The 12,074-nt window shown below is 42.5% G+C and overlaps 1 protein-coding gene across 1 annotated transcript in view; it reads left to right on the top strand.

Annotated features, from left to right (window-relative positions):
* The first annotated feature begins 11,405 nt into the window (after positions 1-11,405).
* HEBP2 (heme binding protein 2) overlaps positions 11,406-12,074 on the top strand; it is a 3,994-nt gene continuing 3,325 nt past the window's right edge. Inside the window, exon 1 of the mRNA XM_008635381.2 lies at positions 11,406-11,578. The gene's annotated coding sequence lies outside the window, so the exon portion shown is untranslated. The remainder of the gene's footprint in view (positions 11,579-12,074) is intronic.

Below are 12,074 nucleotides of genomic sequence, written 5' to 3'. Positions count from 1 at the left end.
CCCCGGTCCCCCCCTGCCCCAGCCGCTCCCCACCCAGCCTGCCCTTGCCCGGCCCATCCCCCGCCTGCCCCGCAGCCTCCCATGGGCTGATAGTACGGCCGCGACCTCGGTGGAGTCCTACTGCCGACGCTTTGTGCAAGAGATGAGGAAAGTTTGGGTTATTCATCACTATATGCAAACTTCAAGATAAAAATAAATAAACGAGTCTTTAAATATTAATAACAGGATGGAGACAAACATAAAATCTTGGAATGATTTGGGTTGGAAGAGACCTTAAAAGGTCACCCAGTGCCATCCCCTGCCGTGGGCGGGGACACCTTCCTATCCAACTATCCCAGGTTGCTCTAAGCCGCATCCAACCTGGCCTTGGACATTTCCAGGGATCCAGGGGCAGCCAGCCACAGCTTTCCTGGGCAATCTGTGCCAGGGCCTACCAAACCTCAAAGGGAGGAATCTCTTCCAAATGTTGTCCTCTCAGCCCTGCTGAGGTGCTGGAAGCACTCCCAATAACAGTGCAGTGTCCCTGTTCTGGGACACATGGACAGATCCATGTCCCTGTGTGAGAAAGGCAAATGGAGCTCAGGCTTTCTGCTCCTCACATGCAGCCCAACATGTGGTTTTACCAGATGTGTACCATGTCCAGCATGGAGTGTGGCTCCATGGCAGTTGTGCTGTGCACAATCCTCCCCATCCCACCAGAACCACAGCTGGGCCAGGATTCAAATCTGCTCCCAGTAGATCTGACCAACGGACTACTAGCATCCTATAAGACAAAGTACTGCCCTGAACAGATTCATAGCAATAAACTTTCAAAAAAAATTTTAAAAACTGTCTTCAGTGTGCACTTTCAGATCTTCCATTAGAGTGTGTTTTGAGAGCACCCAGCACCTGCAGAGAGAACAGTTGTGTGATCCAGGAGTGTTGGAGTGAAAGCTCCTCTGAACTCAGGCCCAGAGGGAAGCCAAAACATAGGGGTTGAATTAAAACCTTTGGACAAGCTGAGATACATGAAGCCACACCAAAGTGAAATAGAAATATAGATTTTTTTAAACTTCTATTAGAAATATATGCTAAGTGCCTTAAACATTGAAAAGCTGTAGCAGAGACCTTAAACACAGTTCTTGCTGCAGCAGTGTTACCTTTTCACGGAATTCTTTACCTTAGACAAAATACAGATAGAATTATACTGTTCACATTTTTTAGATAGAGTGTTCACTTAAACAATAAGAACTGATAGAAACTATATATGCAAATCTGTGTAATACCTATGTAACGCTTCTGTAAGACTTATGATTGTTAGAATTAGATCAGGATAGGTTAAGAAAAGAAAAACTAGAATCATGTGTTAATCTTATTGGTCAGTTAGCAAATATAATCCACAATTCTGTAAGAAAAAATATAGAGTATAGAGCATATAGAGCATACAGAGCATATAGAAGAAGGAGAAGCTGTTTTTGCCTGCTGTCTGCTGTTGCTGCTTGCCTTTATCATGTAGCCCCCTTCGAACTCTGTCTTCAAGAAAGCTATGAGACTATGAAATAAAGAACTTAGCAGAACAGCAGCCTCCTCTGCTCTCTTACCCTGATCCAGGAAGGAGGGGGAGCCCATCAAAAGCTCAACACAGGAGCACATTTTTCATGTGTTCACATAAGAATCTCAGGAGTTTATGGCCATGGTATTCCTCCTCCACTCCAAAATATGCTCACTGTGGGTTGTTTGCATGCCCCACTTTCTCTGGAGTTCGGCCTTATTAGCAGCTCCTTACAAAGCATGTAGCTGAGATACATGAAGCCACACCAAAGTGAAATAGAAATATAGATTTTTTTAAACTTCTATTAGAAATATATGCTAAGTGCCTTAAACATTGAAAAGCTGTAGCAGAGACCTTAAACACAGTTCTTGCTGCAGCAGTGTTACCTTTTCACGGAATTCTTTACCTTAGACAAAATACAGATAGAATTATACTGTTCACATTTTTTAGATAGAGTGTTCACTTAAACAATAAGAACTGATAGAAACTATATATGCAAATCTGTGTAATACCTATGTAACGCTTCTGTAAGACTTATGATTGTTAGAATTAGATCAGGATAGGTTAAGAAAAGAAAAACTAGAATCATGTGTTAATCTTATTGGTCAGTTAGCAAATATAATCCACAATTCTGTAAGAAAAAATATAGAGTATAGAGCATATAGAGCATACAGAGCATATAGAAGAAGGAGAAGCTGTTTTTGCCTGCTGTCTGCTGTTGCTGCTTGCCTTTATCATGTAGCCCCCTTCGAACTCTGTCTTCAAGAAAGCTATGAGACTATGAAATAAAGAACTTAGCAGAACAGCAGCCTCCTCTGCTCTCTTACCCTGATCCAGGAAGGAGGGGGAGCCCATCAAAAGCTCAACACAGGAGCACATTTTTCATGTGTTCACATAAGAATCTCAGGAGTTTATGGCCATGGTATTCCTCCTCCACTCCAAAATATGCTCACTGTGGGTTGTTTGCATGCCCCACTTTCTCTGGAGTTCGGCCTTATTAGCAGCTCCTTACAAAGCATGTGTATTTCCCTTTTCTTAAACGGTCATCTTGTTCTTCCAAAAATCCCTTTTCTCTACACTCTTCCATTCCCACAGGTAACTTCTCATTCTCCAGGCTCAATAGTTCCAGCTCTTGCAACCTCTTCCATCTCCCCAAAGCACCAGTGTATTTCTGGAAGTTCATAGACAATTCAGTGCTCTACAGAGCCATTTAGAGGAAGTCTACAAGATTTTCTGAGTATTTTGAGGCAGTTTTAGCACTATTTCATGGTGTTGACAGCACAGGAGAGAAGCTTTACAGTAGCCTGGAGAGGTTTAGAGCTACTTAGAACTCTGCAGGAGTCACAGATTGGCATAAAAGGGTTTTAGAGCTGCTTCGAGCTCTTCAGAGGAATTTTAAAGCTGCCTGGAGGACTTAAGAGTTGTACAGTAGAGATTTAGAGGCATTTTAGATGCATTTAGAGACATATTAGTGCTGCTTACAGCAACAGAGCAGCTTTAGATTAGTTTAGGGGAGCTCTGAGGTGTTGAGAAGAGGTTTAGAAGAGCTAAAGGAGTTTAGTACTTTACAGGAGTTCTGGCACACTTCACAGGACTCTAGGGCTGCTTAGAACTGTTTATAGGACGTTTAGATCAACTTAGAGCAGTTCAGAGTGGTTTTAGAGGGCTTCAGAATAGTTTTAGCACTGTCTCTAAGCAGGAATTCCAGAACTGCAGAAAAGAGTTCTAGAGCAGTTACAAGAAAACCAAGAAGGGCTTGAGATCTATTTTGAAGCATTTTACTCCTACTTTAAGCATAGTGGTAGTAGCGCTGTTTAGAGGATTTTCAGAGTGGAAATTTTAGAGGAATTTATGATTTCCCACTGTTGTTTGTAGCCAATTAGAATAGTTTTAGACCTGTTGAGATGGATTGTAGAGCAGTGTGGTGTATTTTAGAGCTCTTTTAAGCTTTCTAGAGTATTGTGGAGCTCTGTAAAGAAATCCACACTGATTTAGCGCTCTGGAGTGTTTTAGATTTGGATTTTAAACTTAGGGGGTGTAATAATAGCTCTTTCAGAGCTCGTCAGAGGTGTTTTGTAGCTGTGTGGTGGTATTTTAGAGGGGTTTAGAGCACCTCACAGCATATTCAAGGAGGTTTAGAGGTCCTTAGAGGAGTTTAAGAGCCCCAGAGGAAATTCACCGATCTTCAAATCAATGTAGAGAAGTCTAGATACGATCAGAAAAAAGGTCCTTAGAGGAGGTTTAGAAAGATGCTAGTGAAGTTTAGAGGACTCAAGCACTCTACAAAGGGATATTACAGCTCCTCAGAACTACTTAGTGTGCCTCTGAGGAGTTCTGGAGTAATTTGGAGCTATTTTTCAGATCTTTAGAACAGTTTCAAGAAGTGTAAAGGTATTTTAAAGGTGGCAATGAAGTGTTAGAGATGTTTAACACAATTTAGTGGCAGTCTAGAGCTGATTAGAACAGTTTTATAGTGCTTGAGAGACTGCTTAAGAGTTGTGTAAATTACATCTGGTTTGAGGCAATTGCCTCATTTGAGAAATACAGCGTTCCCTACAGCTCTATAGAGCTGATTAAAGGATTTTAGAGCAACTTAGAAGATGTACACAGTAGTTTAGAGATGCCTAGAGGTGTTTAATATCTTAGTTCAGAGACATTTTGAGAAATTTTAGAGTTGGTCCAGCCGATCGCCTCCTCAGTTCAGGGTTGGGACTGTCTTCCCACACCTGGTCACTGTTTCTGACTCCCCTCAATGCCCCTGTCCCTCTCCCTGACTATCACACACTAAGGGTTTCCTGTTTCAGGGAAGTCGTTGCTTACCTGTGGAAGGGATGCAATTAAGGAAATGATGGTAAAAATTCTAAGACTCTCTGAATTACCAGAAGAAAAAATAACTGTGCTTTAGCCAAAAGGAATGCTTCAATGGCTGTGGGAATTTACACTCAGGAGAACCTGAATACATGAACTGACATTCAGGTTCCAAAATTTACACTGTAAATTCTAGGCAAGGCAGAAGAGGAGTTCAGGCTGTCTGCAGCTGCAGCATCTTATGCAGTGACTGGTAAAGTGTTGTCATAGGTTAGCAAGCATAGTCCCGGAAGGGACGTCCTTGCTAAGGGGTGCTTACAGGTTCCTCTGGGAACTGATAGAACCTATCAGCTGGCCAGTTTGGATATGGACAATTCTCTAAGCCACTTAAAGTTGTGATCACCTCTGTGATCCACATTTAAGAATAGGCAAACTCCCCCTCCAAGCTCTCTCTCGTTTCCGGCGCTGGGACAGGTGGCTGCAGGCCCCGAGCAGGGCCCAGTGGGCCTGGCCAGGCCCTGCTTGGGCCAGGCCGGGCCGGGCCACGGCCGTCCTGGGTCGATGGACCTGTGAAGATATGGGGGGTGGAGTGTTCAACTCGTGAGCAGAAGCACCTGCGCTGAGATAGGCAGATGCTGACGCAGCTGTAATTTCATGAGAAGTTTGGACAGGGAGAGATGAACCAGATGAGGACTTTTGCTCCAAATGGGAAAGGAGAAAACCTCAGTCCCTAGAGATGAACCAGATGAGGACTTTTGCTCCAAACGGGAAAGGAGGAAACCTCAGTCCCTAGAGATGAACCAGATGAGGACTTTTGCTCCAAACGGGAAAGGAGAAAACCTCAGTCCCTAGAGATGAACCAGATGAGGACTTTTGCTCCAAATGGGAAAGGAGAAAACCTCAGTTCCTAGAGATGCTCCCAGAGATAGTCCTAACGATGAAGATGATGAAGACCCTTTGCTCCCAGGGAAGGAGAAGGGCCTCTGTTTTTGTTTCTGAACGGCTCAACCTTAAAATTGTACCCCAAAAAACTTCAAGAGTGGACCCTCGAAAGCAGTTGCGGGAAAAGCTGCAAGTCGGGGGAAAGGACTCACACGCAGGCAGAGAGACTCCTCTTCCTAAATGGACTGAACAATATTTGGAAGTGGGCGGCTGTCTCGTTGTGATAATGTTTTCATAGCATGAGCAAGAAGAGACTTCTCTTTCTAAATGGACTGAACAAGGTTATTATGGAAGTGGTAAACAGACTGAACATCTTAAGGGCTGTCTTTTCACATTGTCAGTGGGAGAAGGGAGGAAGGTGGGGGGAGGAGGAGAGTTCTGAAGGTGGTATAATTTTTTTTTCTTCTTTTAGGTCTGTTAATAAACTTCTTTATATTCTTTCAAGTTTGGTGCCTGCTTTGCATTTCTCCTAATTCTTATCTCACAGCAGATAAACAGTAATGAGTATTTTGGACCAAACCACTACAAGTGTCTTCCCACTTGCCATGAAATAAGCAGTACAGTGTCAGTGGTGCCAAGACTCAGAGGATAATAAGGACACCAGTGAAAGCAGCAACAATCAGTTGCTATTTTTCCAAAGTAAGTCTAGCAATAAAAGTACAGTTTTTAACAGATTTAAGTAATTTTTCTATAAGGAAAAGCACATGAATGTCAAAAGTGTATCCAAGTAACTTTGCAAGGTAATTTCAAATAGGGGAGTTACAAACTTATTTTGCTGCCATGGGCCAACAAGGTGGATTCATACATTTAATAAGAACTCCATTATTCAAGTAACTGAAGGAGCTTAATTACTAAAGCCAAAGGCCCTGCAAGTTTCCTTCAGACTTTTTGTTATTGCTGTATTATCTTTTCCATTACTTTCCAATACACTGACTAGAACTTACCATCATTTACTTCTACTTTCCCCAAATCACAGTTCTCTCTACATATATACAGTTTTGACATCCAAGCTTTCACATTTCTCAAGGGGACTTCTGGTTTAGCATAATTACACTATAGTCTTGCTTCTTTTTCTCTGCAATAAACAATGTATCCAGATGTAATTTTCTTTCAAAGACAGACCCAAGTCTATTTTCAGAAAAATATGAAGTACTGAAGCCTAAATGAATATTCAGAAAGATAGTACCGGTGAAAGTGATGAAATTGTGTTAAATACCATCATAGCTGGTTGGTATTCAGAAGTACATCATCTCGGGAGTTGATGTGATGTCATTATCTATCTATCTATCTACATTTACTCTGCTCTAAATCTAAAGGTACAAAAACCAAAATAAATACTGACCTCTCAGTTATGAAATTTTCACTTTAAACTATTAAGTTTGCTGTAGATTCTACCTGAAAACTTGCCAGTTTAATTGTTCTAGAGTTAAGCATAACCTGGAGGATTTTCCTAACTTAGCATTTTCTTACTGTCTTACACAGACATTCCCTGGCAGGTAGTTGGAACTATAAGCTCTTTAAAGTCCCTTCCAACACAAACCATTCTGTGATTCTCTGATTCAGGCTGCTGTGTCTGCTGCATAAAAGATGTTTAACATGCCAAGTTGTTAATGTTTTAGATGTTAATATGTTTTCCCATTAGCAGTCAACAAGAGTATAATCAAATTTATGTCTCTGGAAATAGAACGAACTGTCAGGGTGCACTGGAGCCAAAGTGACCACTGGCAACCAAGAGACTGTGATGGATGTTACTCTTCAAGTAAAGCTCACCTCTGAACACAGTCAACAGTGCCATCTGCAGCACACTGCAGCATTGGCTCATTCTGGGAATGAACAGGAAGAGAGAGCAGGTTCTTGAAGAATCCATCCCTGGAGGCCTTACTCACATCATCTAAAGAACAGAAGTGTCCACCAAAACTCCACACCCACTACCAGTATCCCCACTGTTAGAAGATGTGAGAGTTCTGATATGATCCACATTTCATGCCAGTAAGATGAGGAAGAAGCTTAGGAGACAAACCCTCAGTTCCAGATACCTCTTCATGCCTTTTTGGAAGAAGTGGAAAATATTATTTTAAGGAAAATATTTCCTTTAACATATTAATCCCCACTCTCTGTGCCTGTTTCTGGCATCTCTGGACATGTTCTTGGGATCCTGGGACTACATTGGGAAACCCTGAGCTCTCTAGGGCAATTTCTGCATATCAGGATCTTTTTCAGACTCGTGGGGCTGTTCCCACCATTTCAGAATAACCATTCAGCAGAATCAAGAGCTTAACTCAGGTCCTGGACAGGACAGGAGCTGCCAGGTGGTCTCACTCCATGCAGCACATAGACTGGAGTAGGATGAGAATGAGAGGAAGGGTGGGAGGAAGGGAAGGAGGGGGCCATGCAGGTGAAGAAAAAGGGAAGGAAAATACCATTTAAAAACTCTGGGAAGGGGGAATCAGAGAAAGAAAATGCAGAGCCCACTGCGTTTCTGCCCAGAAAGCTGTTGCCTTTTCAGAGTCACGTTTGCAAATAAGCTGTATTCTCTCACACTTTAGGCTTAAGTCTCTGCTAAACACCATTTAAAAAAAGCAAAACCAGCAATGCAATAAATTTGCATCAAGACTTTTTCTCTAGCAAGCACTGTTACCTCTTCCCCTTAAAGAGAGATTCCTATCTTGAAGATAAAAATTTACCTTGTTTCATGTTCTTGTTTCTGAGAAGAATCTGTCAATAGCAGAATATGGATGAATTTGTAGGGGAAGATGAATTCATTTCCTCTCAGCACTCAAAGAGGACTGAAATTTCTGTGGATCTAGGTCACTTCTTTCACTGGCTAAAGTTTGCTGAGACAACTGCTTGTAGAGTTCAGTTTCTAGCTAGATCCCAGAACAGATCCATATTTTAAAAAAGCCTTATTGTGGAAATAAACCAGTGAATAAAGCAGTATATAAAGCTGAGATAGCTTCTCTCTGGGCTCCATGCACGGAAGACAGGAAGGTTTTGGAATGTTTTCATGGCAGGTGGAAGCAAGGACTTCTTTAGGATTAATTCCTCAAACCTGGAATGGTTTCAAAATGTGAGCTTCAGCAGAGAAATCTTGCAAAATGCCAAGTCAGGAGTGCTCTGAAGTGGTGTTGGGTGTAGGAAGCTTTTCATTTGGTCAACAGCAGCTAGTTCCATGCCTTCTCTGATGAAGTGAGCATGGAATCACTCATTCAGCAAGATTCAGGTAACACTGTCACTGAGTGAGAAGGGAGATGCAGCAGTTCCACTTGTCACTTGTAACAAACTAGATGGAATCAGGGAAAAATATGGACAAAATCCACACACACATTTCCAGAAAGCAGATGACTTTTGGCTGAAGATGAATCCAATGGTAACAAATTCCCCCACTGATATAAAATGTGTAAGTCAGAGCATAAGGTCTAAACACCACCTCACTGCAGTTATGGCATAGATTTCCTTTCCACAATTTCTAAGGATAATAAGAACCTCCTTGGAACAGTATTATAGTACATTCAGCTGCTTCTTTAGAAGATGGTATGCTTCTGCTTCTACGTTTTCCATGCTGGAAGTGAGAATATGATATAAAATGGAGGCTTTCTTTAGAGCAAGGAGGTAAGAGGCTTCTTTTGGGACATGGATTTGCAATAAACCACAGTTCATCTAACAACATATAAGGACACTTCTGCTGCCCTGGACAGTAACTACAGTAACATCACATGCTCAACTCCTTTGTTGTGAAGTGAGGTTTCTGCATCATCAGATGAGTGTATGTTTACAAAAGTAAAGGCCATTTATATGTGAAGAGACTCAGTTCTTTTAAATTAAAATCATTGTCAAACATTCTCTGACAGGCTTAGGCAGCAATGCAAAACTGCCTGGAGCTTTGGGTTGAGACCACTTGATAAAACACGTGAGTGGCCACACATCCCTATCTGTCCCTCACACCTCCATTCTTCATATTACGCTACAGAGTTAGCTACAAGAACATGACTCAAAATTGTAATTAACCACACTGTAACAACACACTTTTTTTCCTGGGTTCCTCCACTCCTGACACAATTAGGTCAGTGGAAAAGATTTCTGCTTTTTGTGCAAACAGTCTGTGCTTGCCTGTAGGGATAAAGGCAACTTACAACAGGGTGGATGTGACAGCAGCGATTGTAATGCTGCCACAGAGCAGATAGAAGCAGTTTTGCTGTGGAGAATGTTGCTTAAGGTCTTGTTACAGAGTGGAAAAATGGAAATCACAAGTGATCATATCATAGGCTTGTCCTTGTCCTTATCCAATCGAAGTTATTATTTAAGAACCAGTTCATTACAGTGTTCCTGCACAGATGAAGACAGTAAAATCAGGGTACAAGCCACATGCTTTTATCTGCTTGTGCCCTCATCTCTGCTCCTTAAGTCAAGGGAACAGAAAAATACTGCTTTGTTAGCAATTCTAGAAAATGCCAGCTAAGTCCCAGATGCATATTTATGACATTACAGAGAGGTCACAGGGCCTTTGAGACTTAATGGCTGCTGTATAGTCGGATTTTCCTCTATTTGGAGGTACACAGTGCAACACACTGTCAGCTTGCACCATAATCCCATCCCCATTCTCTAAGTTTTGGAATGTATATAAACAGAATACTGTCCCCATGCCTGCCCTACTGTCTCATGCAGCTGTTGACATGTTCTCTCAATGTTTATGTGTAAAAACAAAAGTGCTGGAAAACAACCTCTCAGGAAAACACTGAGGATTGTTCTCCAGCCTGGGGGTGCTCCACCAGGAACAGTCAACTCTTTGTCAGGGAGGTCAGCTGGAACATACAAACTCACTGGGGGTTTGTTCTGGGCCTCTCTGCTTCAGAAACCAAATGAGAATCCACTGTGGGCTTGTCTTTTTCTACAGTTATTGCCCCTCTTCCAAGGTAATAATTCTCAGTGCTCACCATTGGGGTAAATTTGTGGAGATTTGCCAAACTATTGTTGCTGAGTATTATTTTTCATATGGCCTTTTCTACTCTAGAGGTGTTCATCCATCTGGGGTGACAGGGTAAGGTGACAGCTCACCTTACACCAGCCCATGCCTTTGCATGTCTGTAGGTCCTGAGCAAAGACCAAGCACCTTCTGCTCCTCCTAACACTCTTCTGATGTTGCTGTTTGACCCAAGCAGAGCACAGGTAAAATGGAGAAACATTTTACTCCATAAAATAAAAAGTACAAAGCATGCAGAGAACTCGTTCCGCATTTCAGGCCTCAGCCTGTTCTAATAAATTCCAGTAGTAAATTACTCTGTACACCACCGTCTTCCGTGGCTCTGGAGAGATTTGTAGCTTTAGAGGTAAATTCACAATTGCTATTTGGCATGATTTTACTTCCGTTTTCAGAACAGGAGTGTATCACACAGCATCCTGATGAAGTTCCCTGCAAGCAAAGTGTGTTTTTTCCTGTTAAAAGTCATTCCCAGCTATTGATGTCAAATGTCCCTGAGAGCTTAGCTGAATTAGGCTGCAAGGAATTTGCACAAACCATGACAAACTGGGAGGTGCTCTCAGAATACAAACTGTAGAGTTTAATCTGCCCTATTGTGCTGGTACCGAACTATGTCTGGAGATGCAGCTAGTTAAATGAAGAGCCCAGCTTCGCTGTGTGTATTATAAGCAGGACAGGATTTCACAATAGCTTTGTATAACCCCTTTGTGCAGATATCCAAGGGCTAAGAGGGCTGATTAGCCTCAAATACCACTCAGAACTGCCAGCCATCAGAGAACACTGCCTGTCTTTCATAACATGCCAGCAAAAATCTCGTGAGGATGGTCTCAGCAGAGTGTGCAGCCAGATTTCTACCTACCCTTTATCCCTAGGGTAAAAAGGAAAAGCTGGCATTCTGTATTGCACCACTCTCCTGTAATCCAAGTCAGGGAGGGGGGAGACACGTTATTTATGTGAAATCCTTTCTCCCAAAGCACAAAACCTGCCACTGACCCTGACATAAGTGGGCGCACAGCCATGGCAAACAGGGGAAGTTACACAAGGGTGCAAAACTGTTTACAGAGCCAGATCACACACTAGTCCCAGTGCTGCCTCGTGGGTAGTAGGTGGGGCTTTTGGCATTTGCGTGGGGGCTCTCCAATGAGACCCAGAACAGGACAAGGCTCCAGCCTTCTGGTTTTCATAACACTGGCCCCCTCCAGTAGGGCTGAGGCACGGGAGGAGCCTGCCCAAACTCAAATAAACTGACATGCAGCATCTCATGAGGATGTGCAGTCTCCACAGGACACACTGCAACAGCTCGGACAAGGACAGCTGAAACTGTAAGTATGTCTACCTCCTCCACTTCCTCAATAGCCCTAGTAGTTTGTGGAGTGGCATGTTCGGGCTGCATTTACTTGTGCTAGCAATGGAACCTGCTGCCTGTCCCTTTGGTTCATGTGTTAACAGCCACAGAAAAAACCTAAACACCCTATAGACATATTTATATGAATCGATGGACATTTCAAGGTTCAGCTTTCCTGTACATCTAAAAAGAATTCAGCTGTATCTTTCCCATCCCAAGGCATTGTTCTGTGTAATTAAAAAATATTTCTAACATGCAGTCACTGACAGTACTGGCCATAAAGTTATAAAATCCAGAGCTGTGAGGTGTACCCAGTAATTAAGGAAAGGTGTGTTGGGAAGGGGACGGAATTAGCCAGTAAAGAGAAAGCAGCTCGTTCAGTAGTTAATAAAAGTGTTAAGCAGCATCTTTGTCTTTGAAATGGCAATAAATCGTTGTAGGAAGTTTCACTGTAATTGCTTGTACTTGCTTCT

The sequence above is a fragment of the Corvus brachyrhynchos genome, unplaced genomic scaffold (assembly GCF_000691975.1).
Source record: "Corvus brachyrhynchos isolate BGI_N302 unplaced genomic scaffold, ASM69197v1 scaffold155, whole genome shotgun sequence".
NCBI classification, from domain to species: Eukaryota; Metazoa; Chordata; class Aves; order Passeriformes; family Corvidae; genus Corvus; species Corvus brachyrhynchos.
Note: the sequence above shows the minus strand (reverse complement) of the source record. Positions and strands in the feature narration are given on the sequence as shown.